Source organism: Panthera pardus, unplaced genomic scaffold (assembly GCF_024362965.1).
Source record: "Panthera pardus isolate Hobbes unplaced genomic scaffold, ASM2436296v1 HiC_scaffold_16, whole genome shotgun sequence".
Lineage (NCBI taxonomy): Eukaryota > Metazoa > Chordata > Mammalia > Carnivora > Felidae > Panthera > Panthera pardus.
In genome coordinates, this window is record NW_026526721.1 from 39,507,371 (window position 1) to 39,526,851 (window position 19,481).

The window sequence follows — 19,481 nt, forward strand, 5'->3', positions numbered from 1 at the left end:
GTAAAATTACTAAGTCCCCTACAAGAGCACTCCATTTCTTTAGTTCTGGTTTACAAAATAAGAACATAAGGCATTGACAGTTAGGGTATGTCAATAGCAAGCTTAGTGTTAAAGACAGAAATGGAATTAAATACTGATAAGATGTCTATCTCCTTTTCACATGCCAAACCAAACTGACCTCACACACACACACACACACACACACACACACACACATATAAATATATATACATTATATATGTATATATATGAGTATATGTTTATCTCTGTATATAATACATATACATAAAATAACATACTTTCATTAATAAAAAGAGTTCTGCATTTGAATTAATTTTCCAACCTTAGAGTTTTGGAATCATTATAATTTTCAATACGTTATAAAACAACTATAGTGAACTTTCTTACCTTTCTGTTGTTATTAATATAGTATGAGAGATAGAAAGAAAAAATATGAAACCTCTAAATTTACTCCAGAAAGATAAAATTAAAGAGCAAAATTCACAAGTTGAAAATTTTATATTCTCTCAATACTTAACAATATATCTTTTAGAAATCATTTTTGTCAATTTGAGACAATTTTTGGTAGTTATCCAGAGTATTTATGTAGTGTAAGATAAATCCATTTTGTCAAGGCATGCACACACAAAAACCCTAAAATATTTAAAAGAAGAATTCAATAAGCCACTTGAATGAAACCATTACAAATGTGAATTATGCATGTGAAATAGGCTCAGATTATTTTCAGTGAATTTCCCATCATTTGGATTCACCTGAAGTTTGAGCCTATAAGGTCTTGAAGGAAACTTAGCTTGGAGTGAAATTTAGTAAGGCAGAACTAAGCAGGCGAAGCCAAGTGATGAGAGCTGTCACTAGATCTGCCGTGGGATAAAATTGGCAGGTTTTGCTTGGCTATGGCCACAGGTGGAACGTAATTTTGATGGCTTCATCTACAATTCTCTTGAGCATTTTTTTCCACATCATGGAAATCTGCTTCAACTCAGTTTGACAGATGGATATCCGGTTTGTTGAAATGTGGGAGCCCCACTTTCAGGAATGAAAGAGACATGGCCATCAGTCTTCCTGGAAACAGAAAAACAAAGTCAGTAAGTTATGACACAAGGATATCTGTTGCTTGGTTTCCTCTTCCTATCCCCAGGCATGCACTGTGCAAACCATAATATATGCATTGCCCCTGCAGATAATCCCATTCAACTAGTTAGGTTTAAGAAGAATGGAAGAATCAGATGAGTTGTAGAAATAAATTCTAGATTTACCGAATTGCATTTTACATTATTCTATACAACATGTACAGTGTGACTTTGTTCTGCATGTTCATTGTCAATGAAAGAAAATAGGGGCTTTGTTCTATTCCCCAGTATCAACTGAAAGAGTTGATGTTCATGAAGATATTAGTTGAAGATTACTTTTGAGATTATGTGATGTTGCTATTCGGAATTTCAATTTTATTCAGAATTTTAATTTTATTCAGGATTTGAAAATGGGAATGTTCAATCATGAATATCACATGTACTAGTTCTCCTTTCCTAGTGCTCCTATCTTTGTAAATTGTGTTATCACTTCATACATTTGGAAATGCAGGACCTAAAAAGGCTGATTGGAGAGATAAAATGGCATCTTAGATAAGATTGTCTTTCAAGAAATTTCATTTTTAAAACAAATTGGCTGGGGCACCTGGTTGGCTCAGTTGGTTAAGCATCCAACTCTTGATCTTGGTAGGTCATGATCTCACAGTTTGTGAGATCGAGCCCTGCACCAGGCTCTGTGCTGACAGTATGGAGCCTGCATAGGATTCACTCTCTCCCTCTCTCTCTGCCCCTCCCCTGCTCATGAACACACACACACACACACACACACACACACACACACACACACTCAAAATAAACAAATACATTTAAAAAAGAAACAAAACAAATTGACTGTATTTTTTGATTGACAATCTATACAAATATGTATATGTTCAAGATTTCTCAGGTTTTTGTCTTGCTTTGTTTTGTTTTGTCACCTGTATGACCATATATGATCCCACAGGAAAGAACAAACAAAACCCAAACAAACAAAACCTCTGTGCTCAGTTTTTACTGAAGGATTGATAGTGCCCTGATAGTAACGTGCTCCCCACTTGAAACATTCTTGCTACCACATATCCCCAAGGTTTGATCCTTCTTTTGATTTCTTCTCAGAAGTTACTTGATTAGAGATTTTCTTGCCACACCCACTTTAACTGCCTCATTTTCTATCTACCTCTCTGCTTTGTTTTTCTTCATAACATTTATTTGTGTATTGTTTGTCTCCCCTTCTGGCATATAAGCAGCATCAGAGGAGATACTTAGTCTGTTTTTCTTGTTGTATACAAGTACCTCCAACTGTGCCTGACAGATAGTATTGGTTCAATAAATATTTGTTGAATTAATAAAGATGGATTGGCCCCAGGGAAAACAAATGAATAAATCTGGTACCATCCCAAACTTCCTTGTATACACACCTTCCCTTGTAATTTCTCTGTTCTTATTTTCTCTTATCCCAGGTTCGATCAAATCAAGAAGGGTTCTAACATCTGTCCTAGTTTTAGATTTGTCCTGTGACATCTCTGTCTGTATCCAGGCCAGGCTTGAATCCATCTGCTGTATATCTATTGCAGGACATAGCTTTTGGGAAGAGATGGCGGTTTTAATCCATGCTTTTTTCTTGGCCTCAGAATTCACCCTGAAAAAATCTCCAGAGGAGATTCCATCAGATTCCTGATAGTTTTTGAATTTGAGAAAAAAAAAAATAGCTTTGTCCAAGTTTTGAATAGTTTTGTACTTTCATTTCTTCATCATTCTTGTACTTGGACACTTGTCGAAGGTGACATGGCTCAGATAAAGTTCCTCTTCCTCCTTCCCACAAAGATTGCCTCTCTTTCCATGGATGTAAAAAAAAAAACCCAGATTTTCCAGTACTTTTGAATTTTGTTTTATTTGGTATTTAAAGATATTTTCAAATATGAAACTTAAATTCATGTCGAGCTTCCTGAATTCCTAAGTCAATCCCTGTTACTCCGGCATTTTTCTATCAGTGATTATGACTCCATATTAAAAATGGCCCTGCCTACACTTATCAGAGTATAAGTGTCAAGTTGCTTCCTTAGGCTTTCAACAAAAACTTACTTATCTAGCTCCCAACTACCTGGCTGTTAATGGCCAGATCAGAAAAGCCTCTCTGTTTCAGATGGCGCTGAAAGAAAACATGGGGGAGTAACTTGATTGAGAGACACAATAGACATCTGTTGATAAAGCCACTGGAAGTACTGTCCCAAATGTGAGTGTGTTTGCAGTTCAATCTTTTCTATCCTCCATGGTAGACAACAAAAGTATCCTCAAGGAACTGGAGAGGATTTTTCTTGTCAAGAGAAAATTACATGGACTTGAATCCATCAGGCACATTTTAATATTGAGAAAGTTGTATCTTGTCTTAGAAATAAAAGGGTAGAGTTTCAGTGGTAGGCCAGGACTGGAAACACATATGCACATGTTTTCTTAGTATCCTAAAAGTGTTCTGTAGGGTAAAATTGAACACATTGAAATTCTGTTTTTCTTTAAAAATATATACTTTAGCAACCTAGTTTTGTTTGGTTCTCAGAATAATTCTACCATTAAATCTATTACTGTTAAGTAAAACTTTCTTTTGCTGAACTATGTGTACCTAAACTCCATATTATTAATTTAATTTGCTGTGGACAACTTCACCCAGTAGATTTTGTTGCTATATATAGATATATTTTTTCCAGTTACCTATTCTATAAGCCCAGGAATCTTTGCTTTTTTCTCACTTAAGACATAAGTCAAATCCACATCTATTTAGGTAAATTTAAATGGTCAGGTTTGATTAATAAAAGAAAGCTTACTTCACATTGGTAGTATTTAAATATATTGTGAGGATGGGGGTAGAGAAGCATTCATTTTTTTTCATAACTCTTCCACAAACAAATGCCTATGAAATCAAGGGCCTCTCTAATCAAACACACTTATATTTCACTTTAGAAAGAAGCACAATCTCCCAGTAACCAGAGAGCAGCAAAATTTGCTCTAAAAACAACTAGAATTCGTGTGGATCTGACCCTTTTGAGCTCCTAACCCTTACCTTCTGCTATACCAGGAAACCTGCAGGTAGGATGATAGGCCCCATGTAGACTTTAATAAGCATTGTAAATACTGTTTTATTTCATTTCATTTCATTTCGTTTCATTTCATTTTGTTTTATTTTATCTTATTTTTTTTAGAGAGGGAGAGAGAAAGCATGCAGGGAAGAGGGGCACAGGGAGAGAGACAGACAGAGACAGAGAGACAGACAGAGAGAGAATCTTAAGTAGGCTCCACGCTGAGCATGAGCCTAAAGTGGAGCTTGGTCACAAGACCATGAGTTCATGACCTCTACTGAAATCAAGAGTCCAATGCTCAACCTGACTGAGCCACCCAGGCATCCTGCATATTAAATACTTTTAAAAAAACATCTACCAATTCCTTTTATTGCCTACCTTACTTTCAAAGAAGAATTAGAGGTCCCCAACAATTTTTTTTTAATTTTTATTTTTATTTTATTTTTATTTTTTTTAACGTTTATTTATTTTTTTAAATTTTTTTTTTTAACGTTTATTTATTTTTGAGACAGAGAGAGACAGAGCATGAACGGGGGAGGGGCAGAGAGAGAGGGAGACACAGAATCTGAAACAGGCTCCAGGCTCTGAGCGGTCAGCACAGAGCCTGACGCAGGGCTCGAACCCACAGACCGCGAGATCGTGACCTGAGCCGAAGTCGGCCGCTTAACCGACTGAGCCACCCAGGCCCCCCAACGTTTATTTATTTTTGAGACAGAGAGAGACAGAGCATGACGGGGGCGGGGCAGAGAGAGAGGAAGACACAGAATGGGAAGCAGGCTCCAGGCTCTGAGCCATCAGCCCAGAGCCCGACACGGGGCTCGAACTCACGGACCGCGAAATCGTGACCTGAGCTGAAGTCGGATGCTTAACCGACTGAGCCACTCAGGCACCCCAATTTTTTTTTTTTTTTAATTAGAGGAAATTAGAAGAAAGAAAAAAATGAGGGCAGAAAAAAGTGAAACCAGAGATGAGGTTAGTATGTGAAATATGCGCAGTAGGATTTGGGGAATTTGATCTAGATGAACCACAATTTTGCCTCTTAAATCTCTCTAGAAGCCGAGAAAAGGGAGAAACAGAATAAATGATGAGATTTCATCGTCCACACGATAGAATTGAACAGGTTGCTCAGTACTTTTCCAGGTACTGAGAAAAATGTTTCCAATAAATAGAATGTGTATAATGTCATAAATAATATTCTCTCAAAAAACGGACTCTATAGTGAATATAATACATTTTGTAGGGACTTTTTTCGCAATATGCAAATGATGTGATGAATCATTAAAAGGAAACCTACAAATAATCCAAAGTTCTTCTGTAGCCAATTTAATACCGTGTGCTCAGTGTACTAGATGATTTTTTTCCCCCACAGTTGTGGTAATATTGAGCAGCTCTACCTCAAAATACTTCCCCTCAGAAGTTTAAAAAATGCAGATATTTCATGCTGATTGATGCATGCAAACCCTAACACTTTAACATTTAGTCACACCATAGGCACATTTGACAACCACCAGGTCAAGCATACTAACGAAGAGACGAGGTGTATTAGACACACATTTTGTATAAAGTAGTTTATTTGACCTTTAAAACAAATGGGATTTGTTAAAAAGTGACAATTATATACTAAAGATAAACCATTGACTTACTTTACATAAGATTTAAATATAATTATAAGCCTATCCGGCAAGTATGAATTTAGCTTTGAACACTAAGGCTTTACAGAGAGAGCTTGTAAATATTTGTCTAGCCAGAGATGACGCCAATCAACATGTCATTCCTGCTTTTGAAACACTGTCTTCTACTCTCCTTCCCTATTGAATCTGTGCATGTGCCCGCGCCCCCCCCCCCCCCCCCCCCCCCCCCCCCCGCTCCAGAGAATTAAGAATCCACTGTATTTCCTCAAAATCCAGTGAGGATATCACCAGGGTCCTGCAGTTTTGGAGGTGAATCCAGAGAAGCTTCTTCCCTTGTTCTACACTTTCGTGTCTTGCTCTTCCCTTTGTTTTTATAGTTTCTGTTCTCTGCAGCTGCACATCTGGACAGTGTGATACATTTCTACTGCTTCTCTCTTTTGAGCTTCTCTTTCCACATATTTGGTCTCTGTCACACTGTCATCACTTTTCTTTGACCTCCTTGTGCCCTAACTCATGCCTCACTCTCTGTGGCCACGTGCCCCCCAGCAGGCAAACCTCCAGGTATTGTTCCCACTCGGTGACTTATGTGTCCCACACAGTTCAACTTCCTTGCTCAGACTTTCTCATACTGTGCGTTGCAGGAGGTTCTCAACCTTAGGAAACCGTGTTCATGGAAAGAAGTCTCTGAATTCTGAGAGCCACCAAGAATACAACTGCCCTCTCCCTGGGAATCCAAACAATTCTCTATACATGATACTTTCCTTCTGTGTTCATTGGAAATGCTCAGGTCACAGCTACAAGATGAAATCAAAGTGGCTCTCTATCCCTAAGGCTATGCAGACATCAGAAAAACTTTGATATTTAATATCAACTGGATTTGTGCTACACGTGAGTCTTTAAAAAGTTTCAGGAAGTGGATGCTCAAAAAACACATGGGGGAAAATCCTTCACAGGGAAATTTCCCAAGGCAGCATAGATTCTTTGTCCACTAGCATAGAGAATGGATGAACATCAGCAATAGGATACTCAGGAAAAATCACACTCCTGAGGTCACCTGAGGAGATTTTTTTTTCCCCAAATGGCCATGGCAACAAATGTCATGATCCCATAAGCTTTTCTCCCCATCAATATGTGTATAACAACTTTCATTGTAAGAAGAAGGCAATCTTTAAAGTAAACACTTCTATTAAACAACATGAAAAAAAGTGAGTTCATATGAAATTCTTATACATATGGGAAAATATTGGTCTATTTTTACTATTATCATTAATAGCGTATGTTGGTGATCCATTGCACAAAACATTCTGATATGTGCCGCCATCGAGAGAAAAATACAATTGCATCACTCTCCCATTACTTCAACTCTGAGCAAAGTTCTCATAAGGAATGCTACTTCCTGGAGCACCTGGCTGGTTTAGTTGGTAAAACGTGTGACTGTTGATCTCACGTTGTGAGTTTGAGGCCCATATTGGGTGTGGAGATCACTTAAACATTAAAAAAAAAAAATCGTTACAAGAAAGGAATGCTACTTCCCGAGAGCCAGTCAGGCATTTTGGATAGTGCCTTCACAGGTTCAGATCACATGGATACTAATTAGCTTACTGACAGCAAAGTAATTCTATGAATGGAGCTCCCTTAACTCAGATGATTAATTGCAATTCCCAAAAGTAACTGTCACCTAATGAGCGGTGCATATTCTCGTCGGAGCTGGATCCTATAATCAAGGCCTATTAACAACTCTAGAGAGATATGGTATCATCAACCCATCAAAAAGAGAAAACTTGCACAAAAATGCAATTCAATCCATTATTTTCTTTGATAAACAACATCCATAATTGATAGATATGGTAAAAAGAACAGAACAAAGAATGGACTTTTTAGAAAAGGAATTATGATTAACAATAATTAACACATACAGTGCTTTTTCTTGTAGTGCTTTATAAATATTGATTTAATCCTTACAAATTCCTATGCAGTTGGTGCATCACGATTGTGCACATTTTAAAGAAGAAGAGAGCAAGGCAGAGAGAGGTTAAGTGAATTCTAGTAAATCATCCAAGGATATATCGCTAGTGAACTTCAAAGCTAGATTTGAACTTGGTAGGCTGAATCCAGAAACTGTGTTAATTACTACACTGCAGTTTTTTACTTAAAAACAGAAAATCAGAAATGCAGCTTGATGGGCACACACTGCATGTGATCCTGACAAATTGTCATTCTAATGCTTTTGATATTTACAGAGTTAGAGAGTATCAATCATTGATAGTAATAATGGTTCAGTTTACTGACCACCTACTATGGGTTGAGCATTTTACCTACATCACTTCTAACAATATCTTTCTAAGTTATTATGTGATCCATGTATGTACACATAAAGAACCTCAGAGAAGGTGAGTCATTTGCTTAAGTTTTCATAGCCGGTCAATGGCATCACCTGGATTTAAAACCAGATCTCTCCAAATTTAAAGATTATATATACACTCTACCAGGATCCCTTTCAGTTAAGACTATTTCATAAAAGACTAATTGGGGTCCACAGTCCATCTAAGTCTTTGCAGGCTGTCACCAATATAGGTTTGCCAGACAAATTTGGAAATAAACATGATGTAACAAGAAAAAGGAAGAGAAAGAAAAACAGGATAAAGATTTTAGTGTAGGTTGCATTAACCTTTAGTCGGCATGGACCAGTGAAATGGGTAAATAGAAATTGACCCGCCAGTCCAATTTTAGCTAGTACCATATTTCTTTAAGAATGACTTCCAGATGCTGGCTTTGGTGTCCATTTTGTTATTTCTGGCAAAGAAAATTCTTTTGCATTTTGTCAGCCTGAGAGAGCAGAATCTATTAATCAGTGCCAGCCATGATTTGTTCCTCCAGCATAAAAGTACAGGCCTTTTCCTTGGAATGCTTTTATTTATAACCATCTTTTTTCTCTGTTTCTGCCTACAAGGATGCACATTCATATTTTCACCATGAACTGTGTCAGAGTGTAATGCTAGTCTGTTAATTTAGTGAATTAATTAGCATGAATAAGTAAATGGCACACTCCTTGGGGAACACAAGTAGTCCTTCTAAGGCAGCGGCTCTCAAACTTTGGTATGTACCAGAAGGATCTAGAGTATTAAAGGGAAACACAAAGGCTAGGCTTATTAAAGTAACACAGGCTTGGGTCTTTGCATTTTTGTGAAGTTACCAAGTGATTGTGATACCAAACAAAGTTTGAGAACCACTGTTCTGTGGTTTATTTCAGCCCTGCTTTTTTCTAGTTCTCGGAGCTGAGCCCATGAAGTTTCCCAAATTCATGTCTCCTTTTTCACTCATCTCCTGAACTAAAGCAATGGAGTTTAACAAAGATTACCTTGCAGGAGCGCCTGAGTGGCTCAATCGGTTGGGCTTCCGACTTCGGCTCAGGTCATGATCTCACAGTCTGTGAGTTCGAGCCCCGCGTCAGGCTCTGTGCTGACAGCTCAGAGCCTGAAGCCTGCTTCAGATTCTATGTCTCCCTCTCTCTCTGACCCTCACCCATTCATGCTTTGTCTCTCTCTGTCTCCAAAATAAATAAACATTAAAAAAACAAACAAAAAAAAAAACCCCAAAAAACAAAGATTACCTTGCAGATCCAAATGGACTCTAAGCTGGCTTCTGGGTCACAGCTTCTCCTCTCTGTGCCTGGTTCTAGGCCTGGGCTTACTTAGGTTTGTATTTTCTTTAGTGTTCCTCTAGTCATCCAGACACAGGAGCCTTTCTTCCCAATGCCCATTCTGTGACCAGTTACAACTGGTTTGGGCCAGTCCCCCGCCTGGGTCTTAACATATATCCAGTGAAATATACTTCCACATAAATATCTCCTTAGAGACTTACCTGGACTATTTGATTTTTGCACACCACCCAACAGTGCTCTCAAACTTTGGATGGTGTTTTAGGCAGGCCCCAATGATTCTTTTCTCCTAGAATTCACACATTTGTATAATTCCTTCTTATTGACTGTTGGCTGGACTTGCTGCTTTACTTCTAATGAACAGAAAATGGCAGAAGTGATGGGATGTCACTTCTGAGATGAAGTTATGATAAGACCGTGGCTCCTACCTTGGAACGTTTCTCCCCACTTTCTCTTTGGGATTGCTTTGCCTCAGAAGCACACATCTGCCATGATGTGAGGCAGCCTATGGAAAGGCCCATGTGGCAAAGAACCAACTGCCATAAGACAAATGGTTGGGAGAAATGTGATAAGCCTCTTGTAAGCATAAAAATCTCACTGGACAATTTAAGCCAGGAATCAGTGTTAACAAGCTCGATGAGAACGGCTCGCCTCTAGTTCTTATTTTATGAAAGATGTACAAATGAAAAAAAAAACAAAAACACATTAACTATACAGCAAGTGCCCACAAAAAAAACTGTTGGAAAAAATAAGATAAACCTTTGTGAGTGTGAAAATCTATTAGGGATCTGCTGAGATCTTTTCTGGCTTGTCCTGAAATATATATGGCCAGCTTCCTGATTTTATACAAAGGGTTGCATTAGTTAAGAGCAAGGAACAGAGAGTAAGTGTGTAACAGTGTCTTCTTAGGAGTTCTTGAAGTTCATTTGGCACTCACGTGCCTTGGAATGAGAGAGCAGTGTTAAAACCGTGACCACACAGAAAAGGCTGTAGAATAAAAATAAAGTAGAGAATATTGGGAATTATAATAATTGAGTCACAAATTCAACAGAGCAAGAAAAGAAGTTCCAACATTGTGATGATATTGCACAGTACCCAATTTGTGGTTATTTCTAAGAAAAATATCCTAACAGTTTTCACATGTCACCAACTTTTTACTCAAGTAAACTCCAAACCCTAAACCCTTTGCAATTTTTAAACTCACATATTTTAAATATATATTTTTTTACTTTGTTACAGATTCCATTTATTTCTAAAATACCTTTTTCACGCTTTCAGATATTTAGCAACTGAGCAATCTCTTTTTTTTTTTAATGCCAGCTAGAATTGTATTATTATATATATTTTTATGTGTAAAAACTAAACTAAAAATCCTATTTCTGATTTCCTGACTGAATTCCATGTGTCTTTTAGAGCACAGGAGAAAAATAAAGAAAATAAAGTTTCCTTCTAGGTCCTCCACACTTCTGAGTATCAACATATTTCAAGTATTTATTCCAATGCTAAAAATATCTCCAACATTAAAATGGTGACAAGATCCATTTTGAGTCAGTGAACTACTTCAAGAAAGCAAATGATATACTTCTGAAAGTTGTTTTATTTTTTATTTGTATTTATTTTTAATTTTTTTTAATGTTTATTATTTTTGAGAGACAGAGAGACAGAGCACAAGCAGGGATGGGACAGAGAGAGAGGGAGACACAGAAACAGAAGTAGGCTCCAGGCTCTGAACTATCAGCCCAGAGCTTGATGCAGGGCTCGAACCCATATACTGTGAAATCATGACCTGAGCTGAAGTCGGTCACTTACCCAGATGGGCCACCCAGGTGCCCAGAAAGTTGTTTTAATTTATTTAATCCACAAGGGCACTGAGTAGGCCCTACAATATCACCACTCTTAATACTTGCTTGATGAGTTTATAGCCCTTTTGACCCTCGTAGGTGGGATTTACAGTTATAGAAATGTAATTTGCTTCTTTCTCTCTTCAAATTATATGCCTCACATCTCCCCATGTCATTGAGTACATAGTATTTTGTTATCTGGATGTCTTATTACTTATTTATCCTATCTCCTGCTGCTAAATATTTAGACCATAATTTTTCAATACAATTAACTCCAGTAGATAGTCTCATGCATAACTTTTTGCGAGTACCCAAGATTATTTCTGTAAAATAAATTCTTAGAAACAGAATTGATAAACTGAAGACAGGAATATTGCTAAAGCATCAACATGTATTGCCAAGTGACCTTCCATGAAGCTTTTTAGCACCTGGCGTTCTTCTCAGCAGCGTAAAGCCCATTTCCTCATTCACTCACCATGGTGCTTTGTTTTTGACAGTTTATGTTTGTTTGTTTGTTTTCTTTTATCTGGGGCTAATTTCATAGTAGAAAACGTAACGTAATTGCTATTTGTTAGTGTTCCCCAACCTCTCTATGATTCTGAACATTTAAAAATGGTAAATATCATTTTTAGTGACTTTATACTATTCCATCCTAGGGAAGTACCAAAAGTACTTAATCAGTCCTCTTTTTTTTTTTTTTTTTTTTTTTTTTTTACTTTTAGATCCCTTCTAAATAATCCTTTTAATAATGTTGCAAATAACTTTAATTTACATTTCTGTTTTCCTCAAGCTGGATTCCCACAAGAAATTAGTAGAAGAAAGAGTATTGCTAAGGAGATTTACAGAAAGCCCTTATTAAATTATCAGCATGCGATAACGTTTGTTATGGGTTAAATTGTGTCCACCTAAAAGATAGGCTGAAGTCCTCGTTCGTGGGATCTATGAACATGAGCTTTTTTGGGATTAGGATCGTTTGATAATTCTCGCATGAGATTCTCTAAGAAATTATATCTAAATTATGTTTAAAAAGAACAATCTGTTGGGAGAAACAAGAGAATTAAGGGATTGCATTGGTAGTTTTATTCCTGTGAAGGGCAGGTTAGATTTGAGGATGCTTTCCCTCCCTGTAGACCATCACATTTATAGCAAGAATATTTATTACTTTCAAATAAGGTTAGATGGGGGCAAACTTCCATTAAACACAGTAGAACAGGAAGCCGTGTGATTATAAATAAGGTCAATAATACTTAAGTTATTTTTAAGAAAGAAATAACAGTGATTTTTATTGCTTACAAGGAAGGAGAGAAGTATGAATGGGAGGAAGGGATGGAAAGAGAGTGAGAAAAAAAAAAAAAACTCTGGAGAAACAAAAGCAATCAGATTATTTTTTTAGTTAATGAAACACTAGTGTCTTGTGATGAAGAGATGAAACTGAAGGTAAGTCATACAAAATCTCCAGGAGTTACGGTCCTGTCAGAATCCCCTCTCCACGGTAAAAACAAGAGGCCATGATGATAATCACTGTGGGAACCTCTAAGATAAGGATTTATCTCCAAGAATAGCAATAAAAAGCTGACAAGTACAATTTAATTATGATGGAGTAGGTCTTGACTGACTGTAAATCTCCCTCTGGGGTGTGTATGAAAATTAAGATGCAGGAGTATATGTTTTAATTTATAGGATTCTTCTTCGGACTGCTTATAAATCAAAAGAATAGCAGAAATTTCAAGGACAAAACACATGCTCTGATCATTTTTTGAGTCCTTCTCGGGTGGGTTAGATTTTTTTTTCCCTTTGATTCTATAAAGTCAGTGATCCTGACTTTTCATGCTTACCTTGTCCTATACCTTATCATGTTCACAGTCACAAGGCCTAATGAATAGACACTGTGAAATGATATGGTATAGACTCCTAAGATTTAATTGCAGTGTCTGTGAATAAGAAATCAGGCAGAATATTGCAAATGTACTTAATAAATATGTCCTAACGTGTAAAATAACATATAAACAATATATGAGCATGTTTAGTTAGTTATAGATACCCATATGGTTATTTATTCTATGAAACATTCACAATTATTTACTTAGCCTTTACATTTATAAGAAGTAGTAGGCTTTACGAAGCTCCCCTTTTAAACCAATGAAAAATTTATTTTCCTTGACATAAAGAAAATAGAAAAACAATGAATAATTTGTTCTTCCTCTTATCAAAGGAAAACATTAAAACATAAATCCAGTTATGGCTAATGATTTTTCTTATGTTACATTTGAAATAAATTGCTTGAATTTGCATGCTATCATGTTTCAATTTGAGTAAATATTATGAAAATTGTTGCCTAGTCCTAGTTGTTAGTGTTCACTCCACCCAAATTTTTTAAAGCCACCCATGGTAATGAGATAACCAAGGGACAGCAAAGACTAGGGAATGTATTAGTACAGGAGCTCAGAGGAAGCTACATGATAAAAGCAGGGCAACGATGCTTGAGGTATACAAGAGACTCAAATTGGAGTGGCGCCTAGTTTACAATAAATCAAGGATTTGATATTCCCTCGCAACCCTACCTCACTGCTTTACTCTGATATAATGTGATCCTATATTTCTGACCACAGTGATTAAAGCAATGGCTCTCAATTTGGGGACACTTATATCTACCAGAGGGCATTTGGTGATATTAGAGACATTTTTGTTTGCACAGCCTATTTGGGGGACGGGAACAGGGGGTGCTATTGATACCTAGTTGGTAGACCTTCATAGAATACACAGGACAACTATCCACAATACACCATTTGCTGGCCCAGAACGTCAGTGTGCCTAGGTCAAGGACAAATCAAGCAAATCAAGCAAGGTCAGTCAGAGCTCTTTTTTAAGAGTTTTGAATTTAACAGGGAGTTAAATGAAACAAAGGAAAATCAATGTACAAAAAAAAAAAGAGTTTTGAATTTGTCTTTTAGATTTTAAAGATGGGAGAATGATGTTCAGTTTCCCTGTGTGACAAAGCTTGGAAAATGGAATAAAGGAACTGCCTCATGGGAGAGAGTGAGGCTGAAGCCGTCGCACAGAAGCAGCAGAGCTGGAAGCAGAAAGGTCAGAGCCCCAAGGGCTTTCAATTCCATCTCTTGTTGCTCCTAAGTACAATCTAGCCTTTTCTAGTTACGTTAACTAAATGGATATAAATTCTCTAAGTTTGGTATGTAAAGCATCACACTCTTCTTTATAACCTGTTCCCAGTGTACAGAGGCCGGGGCAAAATGTTGGCCCTAAAAACACACCATCTAGGGGAATTTGCATGCTCCCTGTGTCTACTCTCTGTGGGGAGAGCTCTCCCACCCAGAGGCCAGGGTCCTCTAAGCCTTTTTATTCCACTGCTCACACTTGTGTGGTCTGAGCTACCTGAGGGGTAGGGGCAGACCCTTGTCAGGCTGCAGTAGTCATTAAAGAGGCTAACGTGTGTAAGTTATGTTAGGTCAAGCTGGCTCAAGACTCTTGAAGTCATGAATCACCTTAGTGATTTCTGAAGAGGAACACTTTTGGTACCAGCCCCTGCTACTTCTGGGATTCAGGCTGGTATCAGGAGGGTTCAGTCCATGCTTCTGCCTCTTCTGATTTGGTGCTAGGGCCAAGCCTCAAGTCTCATCTCCCTCAGCCTTCTTTGGGTGTTTATGGGGGGAGGGGCATGGAGATGGGGAAGAGGGAAGGAGGGAGGACCCATCTTCATGTTCCTCATATCAGCTAGGTGCCCTCGTCCCCAAGGCTCTGACTACCATAATTTCAGGCTGGTTTGCTAAGGCAAACAAAAGATCCTTTTACGAATTTACTCTAGGGCAAGTTTGCCTGTCTAGATGGGCATAATTAATAAGGGCCATAATAATCTGCTCAAAGGTGAAGCATTTGGGCTCATGCTGAGGGTGCTCTTTCCCTGAGGAAGAGAAAATCAATTACTTTCCAACAGGACATCCCTTTGATAAGATACTCTCACAATAAAAGCCCCTATCTCAATACAGTTTCACACTCCACTCTTGAAGATAAATCATTAAACAACGCTCTCACCTGCTCTTTACTCGAAGTTGGCTCTTACTGATTTTGTGATGCAGAGAGACTCTTTTCAGTAGTATGTTCAAAATAGTGTAAAATCACACTTCTAGTCCTGGAGATTTATGCCTGAGAGAAAACAATACTCCAGGGAAAGCTGTCACACTCACCTAGTCTCCTACTAGACATACCTCTCCTTCCCTCCTTCTCTCCTTTCTTCCCTCCCTTCAGTCCTTCCTTTCCAAATAATAACCCTAATGAACTGTTACACAAGTTCTTCTGAAAGAACTGCTCTTCTGAAATCATTTAGTTTTAGAATTCTCCTAACAAATGAAAAACCTTTTAATATTTCCAGATTAATTGGGTTTATGTGCAATTAGAATAAAAGTACCTATTAGCTGTCAGTGAATAAGGAGTTGCAATTTTTCTTTTCTCCTTTCTATCACTTTCCGTACCCCAAAAAGAAAAAAAAAAGGGTAGAAAATGACAGGGAAAGATTTAATTTCACCTCAGCCTACCCACTTCTCTGTGTGGCCTTTTTCTCCATAATTACCTTCATTTTGTATTTTCTAATTACCGCTATAGATGTTAAGTTGACATTAAAGTTAAATTCTCACATCATCAATAAAATGCACTGTTCTTGCAAATTCTTTGTTATAGCTGAAGCCTTGAAGTTCAAGTCTATTTGTAGCAAGAAGCTTCTAGATACTATAAGCGTTTACTTAAAGAGATTTTTTTTTGAATCTTGTTCATTAAGGTAATAAGCCTTATATTTTCACTCAGCAGATATTAAAATGCTTATATGAGAGCATTGTTGACTAGTTTCTAAAGCAAGGTAAATTTTACAACACACAGTTGTTTCTGTCTTTGACAAATGGAAATTTTACAAGAAAAATCCTTGCTTCATATGCTTCCTTTCTCAATCCATGCCCAAGGGATTCACTATCCGTGGGAGATAAATGTCAAACTATATGTAAACTATACTTGAGAACTGGAGGTCCTTAGTGGCCCTGAGCAACACAGTTCTGGGATTGATGGTGTCAAAAACAGTCATGTTGTAGTTTCTGGCTTCGGTTTCCTTATGCACGCAGAGATAGAATGCGCTGCATTTTTTAGAACTAGTAATTAAACATTCAATAACATCCATTCTGTTCGTCTCTCTGTATACAAATAAAGCTTTAGAGCTACCTACATATATGTGCACAGAGTTTTTTTTAATGTTATTGTGTAGTTCAATCCCAAATGTGTTTTACAGCATCCTCTTCATCAAAGTCCATTTTAACTTTCCTGACCTAAACTGTAAATCTCCTTTCTCTAAATCCACAGATAATCTGACACTCTAAAGCACAAGCACAACATTAAATAAAATCCAAATGTAGATTCTAACAAATTTATGAAATTTTAGAATGAGGGGAACATAGTAACCCCATATCTGATTAGAAGATTACCCATGTTTGCCTTAGGTAATCCTTCCTTCTGCACTGTGTTCACACTTTCCTCTTGGACGTCTTTCATTTCTCTGAGTCTTTATACCTTTGTTCTGCTGCCTGGTTTCCTGGGACCGGAGGGGTCTCAGAAGGATTAACCACCACTCAACAAAGGAGAGTAAAGGGCCCTGAGATCAGTCTACCCTACATGTTCTCATTTTCCAGGAAAAAATAAAATTAAAAATAAAGAAGTTGCAATAAGTTAATTATTCAATTTACAAGGGAAAAATTGGGGTTTGCAAACATGGTTTCATTTTTTGAAACGATGTTCTGTATACATTTTTTAAATAACTCAAGAATTTTATTCTGGCTAGCTTTATGGTATATTTTTAGTTAAGGGACTCAAATTCAGAGAGGTAGGGAAAGAAGACATGATGTATATATTTGTCCTAGCAGTAGATATATGAATGTTTTATATTTTAACTATAAGGTATATGTCCTAAATTTTAATTACTATGCAGCTCTTACCCTCTACTGTTAAAATTAAAACAATCTACAATAGTCTATATCATCACACACACACACACACACACACACACACACACACACACACACACACAACTATAAGAAATTAGCAACCCTAGCCAACTAAAGATCAAGATAATTCATGAAACAAAGTATAGTTCTAGAAAACCAATAATTCCAAAGATCTGTGAGTATCTGTAATAGGCATTTTGCAAAATGGTTTGGTAACCCTACCTTCAAGACTAGCAATTATTCTGTTGAGTTGAACAGGTCTCCTTTAATTGTCCCTAAGAGTAACTATGTTGCCCTTAGTAGTGCAAACAAATGCAATTCTATAGAATTTCTCTCTATTGGCCTATATAAATCTAATAAAAGATTTAAACTTTTTGAGCCGAGGAAAATATTTTAAGAATCAAAGATCTGAAGTCTTCACATTGGTTCATTCCACTTCTGCTTTATGGATGGTTTTTAGTTCCTTCTCTGAATCAAACTTACCTGTCCTATGAATCATTTCTCTAAGATTCTACTCTTTTTCTTATACAGAAGTATTCTTCTGAGAATACTTATTAATTGCTGGTTTATACTGGTTTATACCCTTCCCAGGTGATAGCTACTTAGGGGACAAGTAACATTTCTGAGAACATTATTTTCTTGGGGAGGACACAGTGCTACAGTTAACACTAGTAAACTGAATGATAAAATTGTCAGAAGAGGTACAGGATAGTAGAGAGATATTTTTTGTTGAAGAAACTTTTTTTCCTTATGTTACTTTATAGTGACTATGAGTTACTCTATACTTATTTCTTGGCATGTTCACAACATCAATATGATAATGGGTAATAAATGTCTGATATCTGAGGCACCTGGGTGGCTCAGTTGGTTCAGTATCCGACTTCGGCTCAGGTCATGATCTCAGGGTTCGTGATTTTGAGTTCGAGCCCCATGTCGCGCTCTGTGCTGACAGCTTAGATACTGGAGCCTGCTTTGGATTCTGTGTGTGTCTCTCTCTCTACCCCTTCTCCACTCACACTCTGTCTCTCTCTCACTCTCTCAAAAGTAAACATTAATTTTTTTTTAAAACAATAAATAGTCTGATATCTTTGTAAAAGGAACTTAATATAGATATACTTTTTGGAGGCTGTTCCTCTTATCTAAGTTTATTTAGCAGTTATTTCTTACATTCCAATTACTATTAGCATATTTTTTCTTGATATAAAAGCAATTAAACTTAAAGTGAAAATACTGCCCCACACTGTTTTGCTGTATAGTTTGTAAATGTTTTTAACATCTAGCAATTTTATATGTGAGTAGGAATGAAAAGGAGATTTCTCCTGTTTTCTTGGTCCTCATCTTGACCAAAAGTCAACTGTGTTTTTAAATACAGAGCTTTGGATTACTGAATGCTTACATTTGATAAACAAATGAGCTCTTCTTTATGGGTCGCCTAACCTTGTTGCAGGAGAAAATAAGAGAATAAGCCTTTTGTGTGATTGCGTATTTGGGGAAATTTAGGAGGGAAAGGACAAGTGTAGAGTCTGCTAGGTTCAGCTTACACATGCCGAGGATCCATTCTTGAAGAACTGTTCCAAAGTGTGGTGCCCAGAAGGTGCCCTGTAAGTGACTACAGAGGCCTCTAGTGACAGCTGCTGATAAATGACCTTTCTATCCCCATCAGTGGCAATCCAATCTTCAGATCTGTAGGAACTCTAAACTGTCTATTAGCAGAGTCACCAGCTTTCTGATTGAGAAATGATGAGTAACAACACCCTCCCCTGTCATGATTCTGTCCAGGTCATAACTTCGGGAAGAGTATTTAGTTTTTCCATTCATCCATTTTTAAATATTTACAGGCTATGAATATTATGTTGTTATCTGCATTTCTGAGTTAAGTCTAAAAGCAAATGTGACTGCAAAACAGATGACTGAAATGAGCCCATAGAAAATGTAAGAAAGAAAATTCTTCTAACTCTGAATTCTGACCAGGAATTACAGCAAGTAACAAGGAGCAAAGGTATCAAGGTGAATTATAAAGATTCATTTGATTACTTATGGGAGAGATAAAAATGGATCTAAGTGTATTAATGATATTCGGAGTTTAAATTTAAGGTTAACCTGTAAATTATGATGACTAGACATGTGGTAGTTAAATGGTAGCTGTTAAATAGAAAATAGTTATGCATACATAAATGTTTATAATTTTAGAATGCTTGG